Source organism: Marmota flaviventris, chromosome 3 (assembly GCF_047511675.1).
Source record: "Marmota flaviventris isolate mMarFla1 chromosome 3, mMarFla1.hap1, whole genome shotgun sequence".
Classification (NCBI taxonomy): domain Eukaryota; kingdom Metazoa; phylum Chordata; class Mammalia; order Rodentia; family Sciuridae; genus Marmota; species Marmota flaviventris.
Genome location: NC_092500.1, coordinates 107,936,924 through 107,951,012, shown reverse-complemented (window position 1 = coordinate 107,951,012; position 14,089 = coordinate 107,936,924).

Here is a 14,089-nt window from a genome sequence, read left to right as displayed (position 1 = left end):
TCACTGAATTGTGGTAATTTGTTGTGGCAACCCTAGTACATTCATATATGCTGTAACAAATTAAAACGTGGGCCACAGAGATGGCTCAGTGGTGGAAAACGTGCTTAGCTTGAGTGAGACCCTGAATTTAATCCCTGACACTGAAAAAAAAAAAAGTATGTGAGGAAATAAAGTTGAACCAAGCTCTGTCTGGGGGTAGTGTGGTTTTCCAGTGGACATGATGTCCTATATACAATTTTGAGAAATACTAAGTATTTGCTAGATAAAATTAACTTAAGGTCAGATGATTATTACATTCCTGTCAGCTAAGATGTTAGTGATGTTTACGTAACAATAAGCTTACCTTAAATTATGTAGAATTTATTTTAAGGACAGACATAGGAAAAGGTAGAGAAGGACCTAAGCCACATGGCTGTGGCTCAAGAAAACCTAGGAAAAGCTGATCCAGGCTGCAGAGGAGAAGGAATCCTAACAAAAATAGGCTGTCTGAGCTTGTATCAGGGAGATCATTTGGAATCCTGAGCAAATTTGGATATCTTGGCAGCAAAGTTTCCAGTTTTCGCCCTTTTCCTCTACTATTGATTCAAATCTCCTTCTCTGTCCATTTTTTTTGTTGTTGTTGTTAACATTTTGCTGGCCCCTCCCACATGCCATATATCCTAGCACAGACTCCAGGAAATTAATCATATGCGCTTACCAAATAGTCTACCCAGCCATGTCATAGGCTACTGCTCATCCTATCCATCTTTCAAGGCTGTCCTTAGGGGGGAAAAAATGACAGGCAGAACATTCCTAGGAGAGACCGTCCATATGATCAGCTTTTCAAAAGAAATTGGCAATACAATGGAAAAAGGCATTGGATTTCTGGCTAGATGATTCTAATTTTATCTTTGGGACTACAAGTAAATAAAAGTTGCTTTTATTCAGGGACTTCTCATGATTAGCTTTACATTTTAGGATGACACTTATAGAACTAAAAGCAAAACTGTAATGAAACTGGTGATTAAAGTATAAACAAGAACCTTTCCCAGGGTCCCAGCCATTTTGCACAGTGAAGGAAACAATCAACAGACTAAAGAGTCCACCTGAAAAGTAGGAGAAAATATTTGCCAAATACTAGTTGGACAGCAAATTAGTGTCCAGAATACATAAGGAACTCAACAAATTTATCAACAACAACAAACCAAGTCATTCAATTAAAAACTTGGCAAATGATATAAATAAACATATCTTAAAAGAAGAAATACAAATGGCCAACGAATTTGACAATAAATGCTCAATCATTAGCAATCAGGGAAATGTAAATAAACACTACAATGAGATGCCATCTCACACCAGTTAGGAAAGCTGTTATTAGAGAAATCAAAAATTACAAATGTTGGTGAGGATGTTGAGAAAAAGCAACTCTTATTTATTTTTGGTGGGAATATAAAGAGTATAGTAATCATGGAGAAGGGTATGGAGATTGCTCCAGAAACTAAAAATAAATCTACCATATGATCCAAATATCCCACTTCTGGGAATATATTCACAGGAAGAAAAATCAGCATACCAAATAAATACCCATGTTTTTATGGCTGTATTCACAATAGCTAAGATATGAAATCAGCCTATGTTTCCATTAAGAAATGAATAGCTGAAGAAAATGTGGTCTATATACATGATAGATTGCTATTTACTCATAAAGTAGAATCAATCCTGTCATTTGTAACAAAGTAGAAGGAACTGAAGGACATATGTGGATTTTTTTTTTAAAAAGTCCACCTGAGCTTGAATGGGGATATTGCTCAGAGGTAGAGCACTTGCCTAGCATATGTGAGGCCCTGGGTTCAACACTAAAAAAAAATATTCACTTGAATGTAGAACACCAATTATTAGTGATTTGGAAGGGTGTTGGGGATAGTTGAAAGGGGAGGTTGGATGTAATCAGTAAATGCTGTATGTAAGTATGTAAATATCATACTGAACCCCACTAATATGTACAATTAACTTATGTAAATCAAGAATTTTCAAAAGGGTTGTTTGTTTGTTTAAATAAAGAGTCCCATCTGGTTAGGGCAGAAATAGAATGAGAAGAAATCAATTTTTTCTGCTTATCATCCATTCCTTGGTGGTTTTATGTAGAAAGCTGTCTCAAATATCATGCATGCACATCTATTGAGACTTCTGCCTTTGATCTTTGCTTTGTATTTGGTATTATTCAACATCAATTCATCAGTGGAAAAGGAGATGTGGTGACTTAGGGCTTAAGGATGGTGATGTACCTTGCTTCCACACTGGGAAAAAAATAAAAATAAAAAATAAATAAAAATCCCCCCAAACCTTGGCATTTCTATCCAGGATTCTAACAGCTTGAGTTATATAAATGCATTTTTCTTCAAAAAAGCAAAGCAGCAACCAGAACCGCATCCACAAAATGGCTATATAATAAAGATTAAGTATAAAGCAAATCCATTTTGCTTTAGGTAAAAGATAACCCCACATATTTATTATTGCTGTGTTCCTTCTGCTTCAATTTTTTTTTTCGTTCAGTTAGGATACAACTTTGCTTGGGTTCCAAGGGTCTAATCATGTCATTATCAAGCCTCTTTGGAGAGGGGAGAGGAAGATTTGGCTAGAGTTATACATCTACAATATGTGCATAGGCAATAGGCTCAGTGCAGAAAACAAAAGCAAGCTTCAGTCAGGCATTTTCCATCTTGTTTTAATTTGTTGTTTTAAAGAAGCAAATACAAACATTCCTGAGCTACAGGGAAAACAAAGCATGTTGTTGGGATTAGTTTTGTGTTTTTGTTCGTTGGTTGGTTGGTGGGTTCCACTTTTCATCTCTCAGTGAGTTTCCTAATAGTGTCTTAGCTTTGACAAGTAACATGCTTTTTCCACTTGTGATCAAAATCACTGAAGAATAGGCATCTCTCCCCTTCCTTTATCACTTTGCTCTTTCACTTCTTCCCCAGGAGATATTTTTTCCCCCAAATAAGGCTACAACTAAGAGGGAGATGTTTTATAATGAGTAATTACACCAAGATCTTTCCATTAACCATTTATTGCCCTCCAATCTGATTTAACCTTCCCCCAAAAGAACATCATTGAAAATATAGGAAATCTATAGCAGCAAATGACAAAGTAGGAAGAGATAAGCTTGCAGGGTGTGATGGAAAATGCACCTTGAGGGGCACTCCCTGACCTTTTCAAGAACCAGAGGTCCCAATTATGTACCAGAAGCTCACAGAGTTTCCAAACAGACCAGGAAGAAGAGATGAGGATAGCATAGTACAGTCAAATGCATTCATCCTTCATTTACACAGGACAATATGTGCAGTTGGGGAAAGAACAGGATCTGAGACAGAGAGAAAGCCTGATTCCAAACTTTCCCCTTCCCTTGACAATTTTCCTACCCATCATGTATCTTTTTCAGGATAATGTTCACTTGTTTGTGATACTAGGATTGAACCAAGCTGCTATACTACTGAACTACCCCCCACCCCAGCCTTTTCTTTTGTTGGAGACAGGGTTTCACTAAGTTGCCCAGACTGGCTTCAAACTTGTAATGATCTGCCTGCCTCAGCCTCCAGAGTAACTGGGATTACAGGCATGTACCACCATGCTCAGTGATCATAGAGATTATATGGTTCCTGATGCACAGAGGATTGTGAAGAGGAAATGACTTACTATATATAAAGCTTTGAGCACAAGGTCTGACATATATTAACTCCCTAAAATTGTTAGCTATTTGAGGTAAGGTAGACAAGCCACTGCCCCTGCACTAAAGTAACTGACCACTTAATATAGAATATAAAGATGCATGAGCTGGGTTTGTGGCTCCAGTGGTAAAGCACTTGCCCAGCATGTGTGAGGCACTGGATTCCATTCTCATGCACCACATATAAAAATAAAATTAAAAAATAAAGGTCCATCAACAACTAAAAAAAAATTAAAAATAAAAATAAAAACAATGTAGGAGAGACTATACTTTTTCCTTGGAGAATTTGGATAGATAATTTTGATTGTAGGTAAGTTTGGAAATGTTTATTTCCTCAATCACTCCAATTTGTCGTAATGTCACACAATTCTTCTTGCCCTCTGCTGTCCCTCTATAGTAGGACTCTTTTATTACTGTTGTTTGTTGTGCATTGGGCCATGGGTAAAACAGATGATGGTTAGCTCATTAAGAATTCAATATCTAGGGGAAGACTTAGAAGATTTTCCAATACTGGAAAAACACATTTGTAGTAGTTAAACAGACTGGGCATCTCATTTGTTTAGTAATCTTAATGTATGCACTTCTCTTGAGGACACATTTTTTTAAAATTTATGAAGTGAAAGGAATAATATCTACACAATAGTGTTAATAAGATTAAGCATAGCATTTTAATATTTTTATATTGAAATAATATTAGATTTATTAGGGAGTTGTAAGAATAATGTAGAGTTTCCCCATACAATTTTGCCTAATATTAACACCTTATATAGCTGTAGTATAATTATCACAAACAGGAAATTTACACAAATATAATTGAAATTAGAGACTGTTAATTAATACATATACATCATTCAAATTTCATCCATCTTCCCACCAATGTCCTTTTTCTGGTTCAGGATCCAATTCAGGATTTAGTATCACTTTTATTTTTCAAGTCTGGTTAGTGACCTCCAATCTGTGATAGTCTCAGTCTTGTTTGTTCATGATCTTGACACTTGTGAATAGTTTTGGACAGTTCTGTTTTAGACTCTCTCTTCATGTGGGCTTGTCAGATATTTTTTCATAATCAGAGTGAGGTTACACATTTTCAGCAGGAATGCCATACAAGCATTGAGTCCTACTCAGTGCACCATAACATGGGTACATGATATTGATGTGTTATTATTGGTGATGTTAATTATGATTACTTGGTGAAGATGGGATTGCCATATTTTAACACTGTAAAGCAATCAATTTCCCTTTGTAATGAGTATCTTATGAGGACATATTCTGTGATGTCGATATGTTATTTTTCTGTCATACTGTGTCCAATAATTTTATCACCTACCAATGAACATTGCTAGCAACAAAGTTTAATGTGTTGATTACCTAATGATTTTTTTTTTATTTTTAAAAGTACAGTTTTAGTTGTAGATATATACAATATCTTTTATTTATTTTTATGTGGTGCTGAGGATCAAACCCAGTGCCTCACACGTGAGGGGCAAGCACTCTACAACTGAGATACAAACCCAGCCCACCTAATGTTTTTTATTACATTTTTAATTAAAATTGATTATTAATTAAAATTGATTATTAATTAAAATTGATTATTAATTAAAATTCTACTATAAATAAGAGCTATCTCTTTTTCCTTATTCATTACTTCCATTATTTTCTAACATCAGTATGAACTCATATATTTATTGCATTTTGTGAATGTAAAGTCAACTACTATGTTTCTCTTTTTTCCTAGATGTGGCCAATGGGAATCATGTAGAATTGGCCTCTGAGCTATTCGATTATGTTCACATCATTTTTAAGCACTTACTTGTTTTCTGGCACAACAAAGTGTTCATTTTAAGAATCGGCTAATTCTATATGGAGCCCTGGTTTCCTGGATTGGAGAATTTCATTTGGAAATTAAGAACTGGATGCTAGGTGTACTAATTCCTACTAAGGCATCCTTATCCTTACTTCAAGAGCCTTTTCAACAGATAGGGCCAGGAAATAATACACACACACATACACGCACACACACACACACAAAAAAAAAAAAAAACATATACACACATCTACATTTTATATTTATTCATTTCCATATATATACAGTTATATATGGCATATGCATAAATATATATGAATATTCTTAGAAAACCGATTTGTCTTGATTCCTATTGTTCTGTATAGTAGAAATCTCAATCCAATCCCACAGAGCTCAGTGTGTCTTGTCTCTTTTTCTTATGTATTACTTATTTTCTCCAACAATGAGGAAGGTGGCTCTTGAAAACCACAGTGATTTACATGTTGGCACAATCTTTATACACACACAAAATTTCAGAATTGCCAACCATACTTGGAAAATCAAATCTACTAACTAGAGAATGATGATATGTGCATACAATCCGTTTGGTCATCAGCCTTATGTAATGAAAATCCTAATTGCCAAAGTCATTTAAAATAGTTACCTTTTTGCACATCGTATTTCAATACATTTATATAACTTATCTGTGATGCAGTCAGGTTCATTTATTACTATTTACATCCTGTTTTGGGTTCCTCTTGAAATTATGAATTTCATTCATTCATTCATTCATTCACTTTCAGGTGTCTTCTAAAGTTATACTCAGAGAACTGGGACTCTCTCCAACCCTTTTATTCCATTATCAATTTCACATTTTTTTTACTCTATGTCTGCCTTCCTCATTTGTTATAATCTGGATCTGTGATGCCCCAGAAAACTCATGTGTTAGACAATGCAAGAAAGTTTCGAAGCAAAATGGTTGAGTTCTGAGAGCCTTAACCTAGTCAGTGCATGGATCCCCTCACATGGATTAACTGGGTGGTAACTATAGGCAGGCAGGGTGTGGTAGGACAGGGTAGGGGAATGTCTTTAGGGTATATTTTAGTCCCTGTTGTGCAGAACTCTCTCACTCTGCTTCCTACTTGCCGTGCTCTGAGCTGCTTTCCTCCAGGATGTTCTGCCGCAGTCTGGTTGGGCAAAATAGGAGCCCCTTTATTACAGGACAGCAGAGGTATATACACCCAACTAATTACACACAGCTTAACTTAATTAACATCATCTAGATACAGCAATCAGCCAATAAGGAATTCCCAACATCTTAATGGCTCGGTGGCGTTGCTTCACAAACCACTCCTCCTGGCAAACTGCCAGGCGCCATCTTGACTTGGTTGTGGCCCTGAACAATGTTCTGTCTCATTTTGTGTCCAGAGCAATGGAGTCTGCCATCTGTGGACCGGGGTGAAGTGCCTGAAACCATGAACCAAATAAACATTTCCTCCCTTCAAATTATACATGTCAGGTCTTTTGGTCACAGCAGTGTAAAAGCTGACTAAAACTAAACCACCCTTGAAGTACCCAATCTCATTAGTTCCTTCTTATATCTACTTCTGTGCAAATTATTATGTTATCCATCTTTTTCTTTAAAAATATAGTATAGTATATATTACTTTTTACTTAATAACATACATTTTTTATCTCACTTTACAGAGATCTTCTCATTCTTTCTGAGGAACATTGCTCTATTTTGTAGACACACGATAGTTTATTCAAACCTTCTGCCATGCGTAGCACTTGGGTTGTTTGTGAAACTTTGCATTTACAAAGAATGTTGCAGTGAATAACTTCATGTGCATGTATTTTTGTATTGTTAGACATAACATTTTAGAAGCTTTTGTTACATAGTGAAAAATTAATTACTTATTCTAACAAACTTGTAAACAGCCTAGCTCTCATGCAGAGGTACGTGCAGTACCAGTTCTAGAAAGAGGTTATTATGGAATATGCATATCAAGTGTACCGAAAGGAAGAAAAAGAAGTAAACCAGGTTGGAAAAGCATAGGATCAGGGAATGGTCTGAAGCCCTAAGTCTACAGGGGAGAGAATGGAATGTTGAGATTTATATAAAGTATTTGCAAAGCCAGTTGGATCAAGAGGTTCAGGGAAAGGAAAATCAGTCAGAAGAGAGATCCTGAGGTCACAATGAATGGAATCCTATTCAATGTATGCAGATCAAAGTAACCTTAGAGTTCTCACAAGGGAAACAAATTTCTTTCACTACAGAAGGCCTGTGAGGGGTAGTTTCTTTTAAAAAAAATGTAAATTTCTCTGAACTATCATTGATGAAAATGTAATAGATGGCAGCTGTAGAAAGTAAAATGATAGCTTGTTTTCTATCTGACATTTCTTGTTAATGTGTCTAGGACTTCCTGACCCATATCCCTTTGTTTGAGAATTATCCCCAAGACAATTCTTCAATTTTTATAACTTCAAATGGATACATATTTAAAAAGAATAATTTCTGTGAGAATAGTTTTTGTGTGACTATTTCTTTTAATTTTCTTTTGGTTCTTCCTTAAGTTAAAGAGATATTAAGAGCACACTTTTAAAAAGGAGCAAAAAAGAAAAGAAAGAAAAAGAAAATCATTGAATTATCTTTGCAGAATCTAAACATTCCTTCTTTATGGTGAAGAAAGGATTAGATGTACCAATAAATGCATCCATCCTTTCTTTTCAATTTTTAAAGTAATTGAGAAAAACATAGATACCAGAGACACAGCATATCAAAAGTAGCTGCATTACTCATAATCAAAGCAAATGAAAAGCTCTAGAGCATTTGATAGAATGATCTTGTTAATGCTTCATCTCTGTCACAGAAGAAAAAAGAAAATCAAAGGCTTCCTTGTGAGGACCTGTCTAGCAGGAAATAGAAACTTCTTGCGGACAAGACCAGTCTAAACATGCAATGCAAGGGGGAGGGAACTGAGCATACTTAGGCACTTCTTCCAAACAGCACCAGGAAAGTGTGTTTCACTTCTCTTCTGGCAGGAGTGATTGGACATAGAAAGAGAGGCTAACATCCAGCATAAATTTACAGTGAGAAATATTTGTTCTCTTTTATTACAAACCCATTTTCACCACTGGGAAAACAACTAATATACATGCACAGGTGGAATAGGAAAACTATTTTAACACTCAGAATACACCCATTTTTCAAAGGCCAACATTTCACCCTTTGATATGATTCTACATTAGGAACCTGGGTTTAATATTTGGTGAATTGGGACCAGCAGGATCTTGACCTCAGAAGGGAGGATGCTTGGTGACAAAATTCCTTGCCAGGATCCTGAGGCTCCAAAGTCATGATAATTAACACTTCACATACCCACGGCTTCCTTCCCTTTTTTTTTTCTTTTTTCTTTTGTTTTGTTTTGGGTTTTTTTTTTTTTTTTAAGTAAATCTGAAGCTGCTTTTACATCTGCATTAATTATTCTTCCAAAGCTCCTTGATTTATTTGTCTCGTGCAGGGAAAGACAGGTAGGAGTGTTAATTAAATATCTTCTTGTCAGAGGCTGATGAAATCTTCACTGCCACTGGTCTTGGAGTATGTGTGTTTGTGTGTGGTTATGTTCCTAACTTCTTATTTAGCCAGGAGTCTGAAAATAATGGTCTCCTTATTTATTTAACGGCAAGGTGGACTTTGCCTTAGAAAAGATCAGACTATAGTAGCACAGAAGAAAAGTGGCAGTGGGGGTCAGACTGAAGGATTTATCTGACAGTGTGCATGAGTAACTATGGTGATGTCATAGCTGAAACCTCTCTTCTGGGTTCTGCCATGGAGGCTACACCTCCAGATCTTTTTCATTGAATCTTGCGCTGATAGGGATGGACACAGCCCATTGCCTCCAAAGATATAGGAGGCTGTTGGAGAGAATTGTGTTGCTACAAGAAGAACAAGATTATTACAAGAGCAAATAGCTGGGCGAGGGACTGGGAGTGAGTGATGGGGACTTCAGCAGGGCTTAAATATCCACTGAGGGGAGAATTTTTTTTAACTTTATGTGCAACAAAGAATAATTTGAAGGCCTTTCATATCTATACACACAGCAGAGATTTCTTTATTTTTTGTTAGTTTATTTATATATTTTTTAAAGATAGTGAATGTTATCATTAGACAGACAACAATGGAAAGGAAGAAACACCAGATTTAAGATTCTTTGAGATTATTCCTAATATTATTTAATGGGCCATCTCCTGTTCTTTGTGGTAATCTAGGGTTTATCACAGGTGATCAAGTATTTTATTACAGTATCTAGGTAAGCTCTGTGAATTTTTTCCTTTTATAGAAGGATATATTTCTTTAAATAAGTTATTTCATGGTTTGAAATCCTCAAGAGAAGGTGCCTTGAATTTTTTCATCTGAATAATGAGAAAGAGTTTGGCCACATCATGAAAAAAAGTAATGGAATCTTCTGTAAGGTCATGGTTAAATTGTCTGGTCTCCAGTCCCTCCTTCATGTGATTCATCATCCAGGTATCTTGAAAAGACATTTTCCTGAGGACAATATTTCTCTATAGTCCCTTCCAGATCTCTGGCCTGTCACCAGATAACCAAAAGATCAACTCCATCACAGTTATCCTCACTCATACTAGCCAGAAGTCTGTTTTCCTTGATCTCCTATAATCCATGGCTCAATCTCAGGAATAACACTTTTTGCACATTGCTTTTAATAATTATTTTGGTGTGTTCCCTATTTTATTTAGTGCATTTATTTCTTTAAAGTAGGAACCCTGTCTTAAGTTCACTGTCATATAAAATTTGATGTTTATTCAACACAATTCTGTTCTCCTGGAATTTATTTCTAATTGGAGGTAGAGGTAGAGAAGATAGAAAAAAAAGTGAATAAACACATTAATACACAGTAATAATTTCTGGAGGAGAGAAAAGTAGTGATCTGGTGGATAGTGATAGGAAGCAGGAGTGGTTATGCAAGGAGGTTGAATAATCAAGGAAGGTATTTCTGAAGTTCCAACTGAGGCCTGATGAAGAGAAAGGACTGAAGATGCAAATACTGGGATCAGGGTTTCAGGGAAAAGAAACCAAGAGCAAACCCCTCAATCATGAGTTTCAAAGGGACAAGAAGGGAAAAAAGAACTGGTGTGTGGATACATGCGCGGGGTCATCAGCAGCGGACTGGTAGAAGTTAGAGAAGTCATCAGGTAAGGTCTTGCGGGCTGTGAAAAGGAAAATCTGAAGTTGATGGGTTACATAGACCAGCTTTCATTATTAAAGGTCATTCTGCGTGCTGTGTGGAATGGAAAGAAAGTCAGAAACAAAGAAGCTAGAATGACAAGAGGAAGACCAGTTTTGAGGATGGTGCACTAGTCCACATGATGGGCTGAGACGCAGACTAGGGCAGGGGACATGGAGCACTGAGCTTTGTTGAGGAATAGAAAAAGAAGTGGCAGTGTCAACTTTCTACTACTATAACAAATATTTGAGATAAGTCGACTTAAGAAAGAAGAAAAGGTTTCAAATGGCCTCTTTGCTTTGGAACCATAGCAGGGCATCCCACCATGGCAGCAGCGTTGGACAAAACTATTCCTTTGTGGCCAAAATGGGAAAAGGAGAAAAAGGAAGAGACCTGAGTCTTACAATCCACTTCCCATGGATTTTATTTCCACTGTGATTTCTTCACAGCTCCCATCTTGCAATGACCAGAAGACCTCCCACAAGGCTCCGCCTCTTACTTTCCACTGCCTTATAAACAGTGCCAAGCTGCTGAATAAATCTTTAACAAATGGGCTTCTGAGCGCATTCCAGGTCTAACCAACAGCTCTGGTTAAATAAAGACAAAGGAGGGCTTCCTGGCATGAAGATATGCTTCCAATATGGAAACTTCCTTTAATAAATTAAAAAATAACTGGGGCAATACTAACCCTTACCCGAACCAAAACCTTGACTGTTAACCTAATCCTGACTCCATCCCTAACATAAATGAAAGGGATGAACAGAAGAAATTTTAGTGGGGAAGGGATTTATTTTCTTTGCACATTTTGTTATGGGTTTAATAAAGTTTTGCTTTCTAGATATGGACCAAAGACTCTATAGTTCTGTAATTCTTTCCAAGTATAAAGTATCAATTCTATCTTAATACATTCATCCAAATAAGAAGCTCACTCACCTTCTCTTATGGCCTCAGCAGAACTGAACCAGCAAATGGGATTCAAGATACATACCATGTTAAATAAATCAAGCCAAAATATGTAGGAATTCAATAGAATCTATATCTTATTTTCATATAATGTCCTTAAGTATATCGATTGCAGATCTTTGAAACACTGACTCCAGTAGGATTACCTTCTACCCTGAAACTTGAAATTTTCTGCCACCTTTAAAAGTCATCTGTTTCTCAGTTTGCCTGTGAACTTTGTCACCACAAATAGAAGGAAATCTTCATGAAAGAACAGAGTGGTATATAATAATATTATTATAAATATATTATCATCACTGAGTGCTTCCAGGCTCATGCAAGTAGCTGGTGTTCAAAATACATGTTTGGGGGTTTTAAAAGTTGTTCATCATCCCTAAAATAGCCATCTGTACCTTGACCTGGGGTAATACTACCTGATGTCTTTATTTTAACCTGGTAACTTCAAGATATACCCCAGGCAGGTCAGTCTCATCAGAGGATTGTAGCAAATGCCTTCCTTGTTCTTAAATCCTGTCCTTTGCCTGTTGTTCTTATTTACACTGTGGTTTCTTCACAACTCTGCCCAAGGACAGTGACAGGTTGATATGCTAATAACTGGTCCCTTCTCCTGTCTGCACTATTCTTCATTGCTACAAAGAAGAAGATGCCAGGTCAGGAAAATTCATTTTTATATCTTTTGCATTTTCCAGTAAGAAAAGATGAGCCAAGTCACTTAATAGCCTCAAAGCTGTGGGGCTCAGTGACCCTGACTGCTCCTTTAGCCTGGAGTGAATGTGAATATCGACCTCAGGGTGAAGATTTTCATTGGCTCTTCCTAAGTGCTTAACCTTAGGGTTTCCCTAGGATCTTGAAAGTTTTTCTTTGCAAATAAATGTGTCAAAAGGTCCATCTATAAATTTGTATTTAGTGACTCAACAAAAAAATTTTGCCTAGGATTTATTTATTTTGGGAATATTCCTAAGCTGTGAATCAGCTAGAGGTATGTGAACAGCAGTGTGAAGATGGCTTTGGATTCCTAAAAGGCACTGCCCTCTGCTCTCTGTCTCACCTTGTTACAGATGTGCTGGGCAGTGCTTTCAGCCCAGTCCCACTTCCTCTGCTTTGGGACAGCATGATAAGAATCAGCCCAGAGAGAGAGATTTTTAAAGATGTTTTATTAATGTGTCCCTTGACTGTTCATTTGCTAAGGGTTTACAAATGCTTTATCAATTATTAATGATCTTGATACCTAGCTTTAAAAAAATCCTTAAAGTAGGGAAGGATATGGGCATTGAATAATTCACACGCACTGTGACTTTTACTAAATGAATGCCTTTTAACAGATAAAGCTAGAGTAATCTGGATTAGATTTGTTTATCTGTGGGTTTGTTTCCTTTTCATTCTTCCAGAAATGTAGACTGTACCTTGAAGAACAAGGCATAACATCTTATTGTTAAAATTGGAAACTAAGAGCCAGGACTTTCATAGTTTCAAACTAATGTTTCTCCTGACCTTGGGTAATGGTTGGAAAGTCATTTAATAGGTCTCTCTTCTTGACATTTTCAGATTTCTGAGGCTTTAGTCTGCTACTCATTTCTAAATGAATTATTGAAGATGAATTTAACCAGGCACCTATTAGTTTGCACTTTTCTTACTCTCCATATATCACTTTTAGCTGGGCTTTTTCTTGCAGAGATTGAAGCCATGACCAGCTCTGTATTCTGATTCTCAGCAGATGCCCTCCCTGATTTCTACATACTTCACACTTTTATTTTGTCACTTTTAACCAAATGCAGTTAGAAATGAAGGACATTTTACATTACCCTGGGTATGGGGCAACTAAATGTGGGGATTTTTTCAAAGTCAAGAAGCTTTTCAAACAAACCAACTTACAAACAGCAAAGAGGACAGCATTTAAAATGGGCAGCACACAGTTAATGAAGGTGAAACCTATTAGTCAGGGTCCCATTTTCTGAGTTGTGGAATATAATTCTGAGGCAACTAAACTGGCTATGGAGGTTATCTAAGCAAGCTCAGCCTAGAAGTTTGGGAGGCTTGGGAGGTTCTAGACAATGGGTTCATTCCAATAGGTCCATTTAGATGAAAGCACATGGTAACAATAGATCTCAAGTAGAAGGCAAGAATATGCTGGAATATAGTAGTAAACTGTGTCAAATTGATGGTGCCATGGCTTTTCCAAAGTCCAACCATGTGTGTGGTCTGTGAGGGTGTTTCTGCATGAAATTAACATTTGAATCAATCAATTCAGTAAAGCAGATCACTTTCCTCAAGGCTGGTGGCCATCATCCAGTGCACTGAGGGCCTGAGTAGAACAAAAAGGCAGAGGACAGAGGCATACTTGATGGGATCATGGCTTATGCAAGCTTTGGCTTCTTGCTTGCCTGCTTTCCT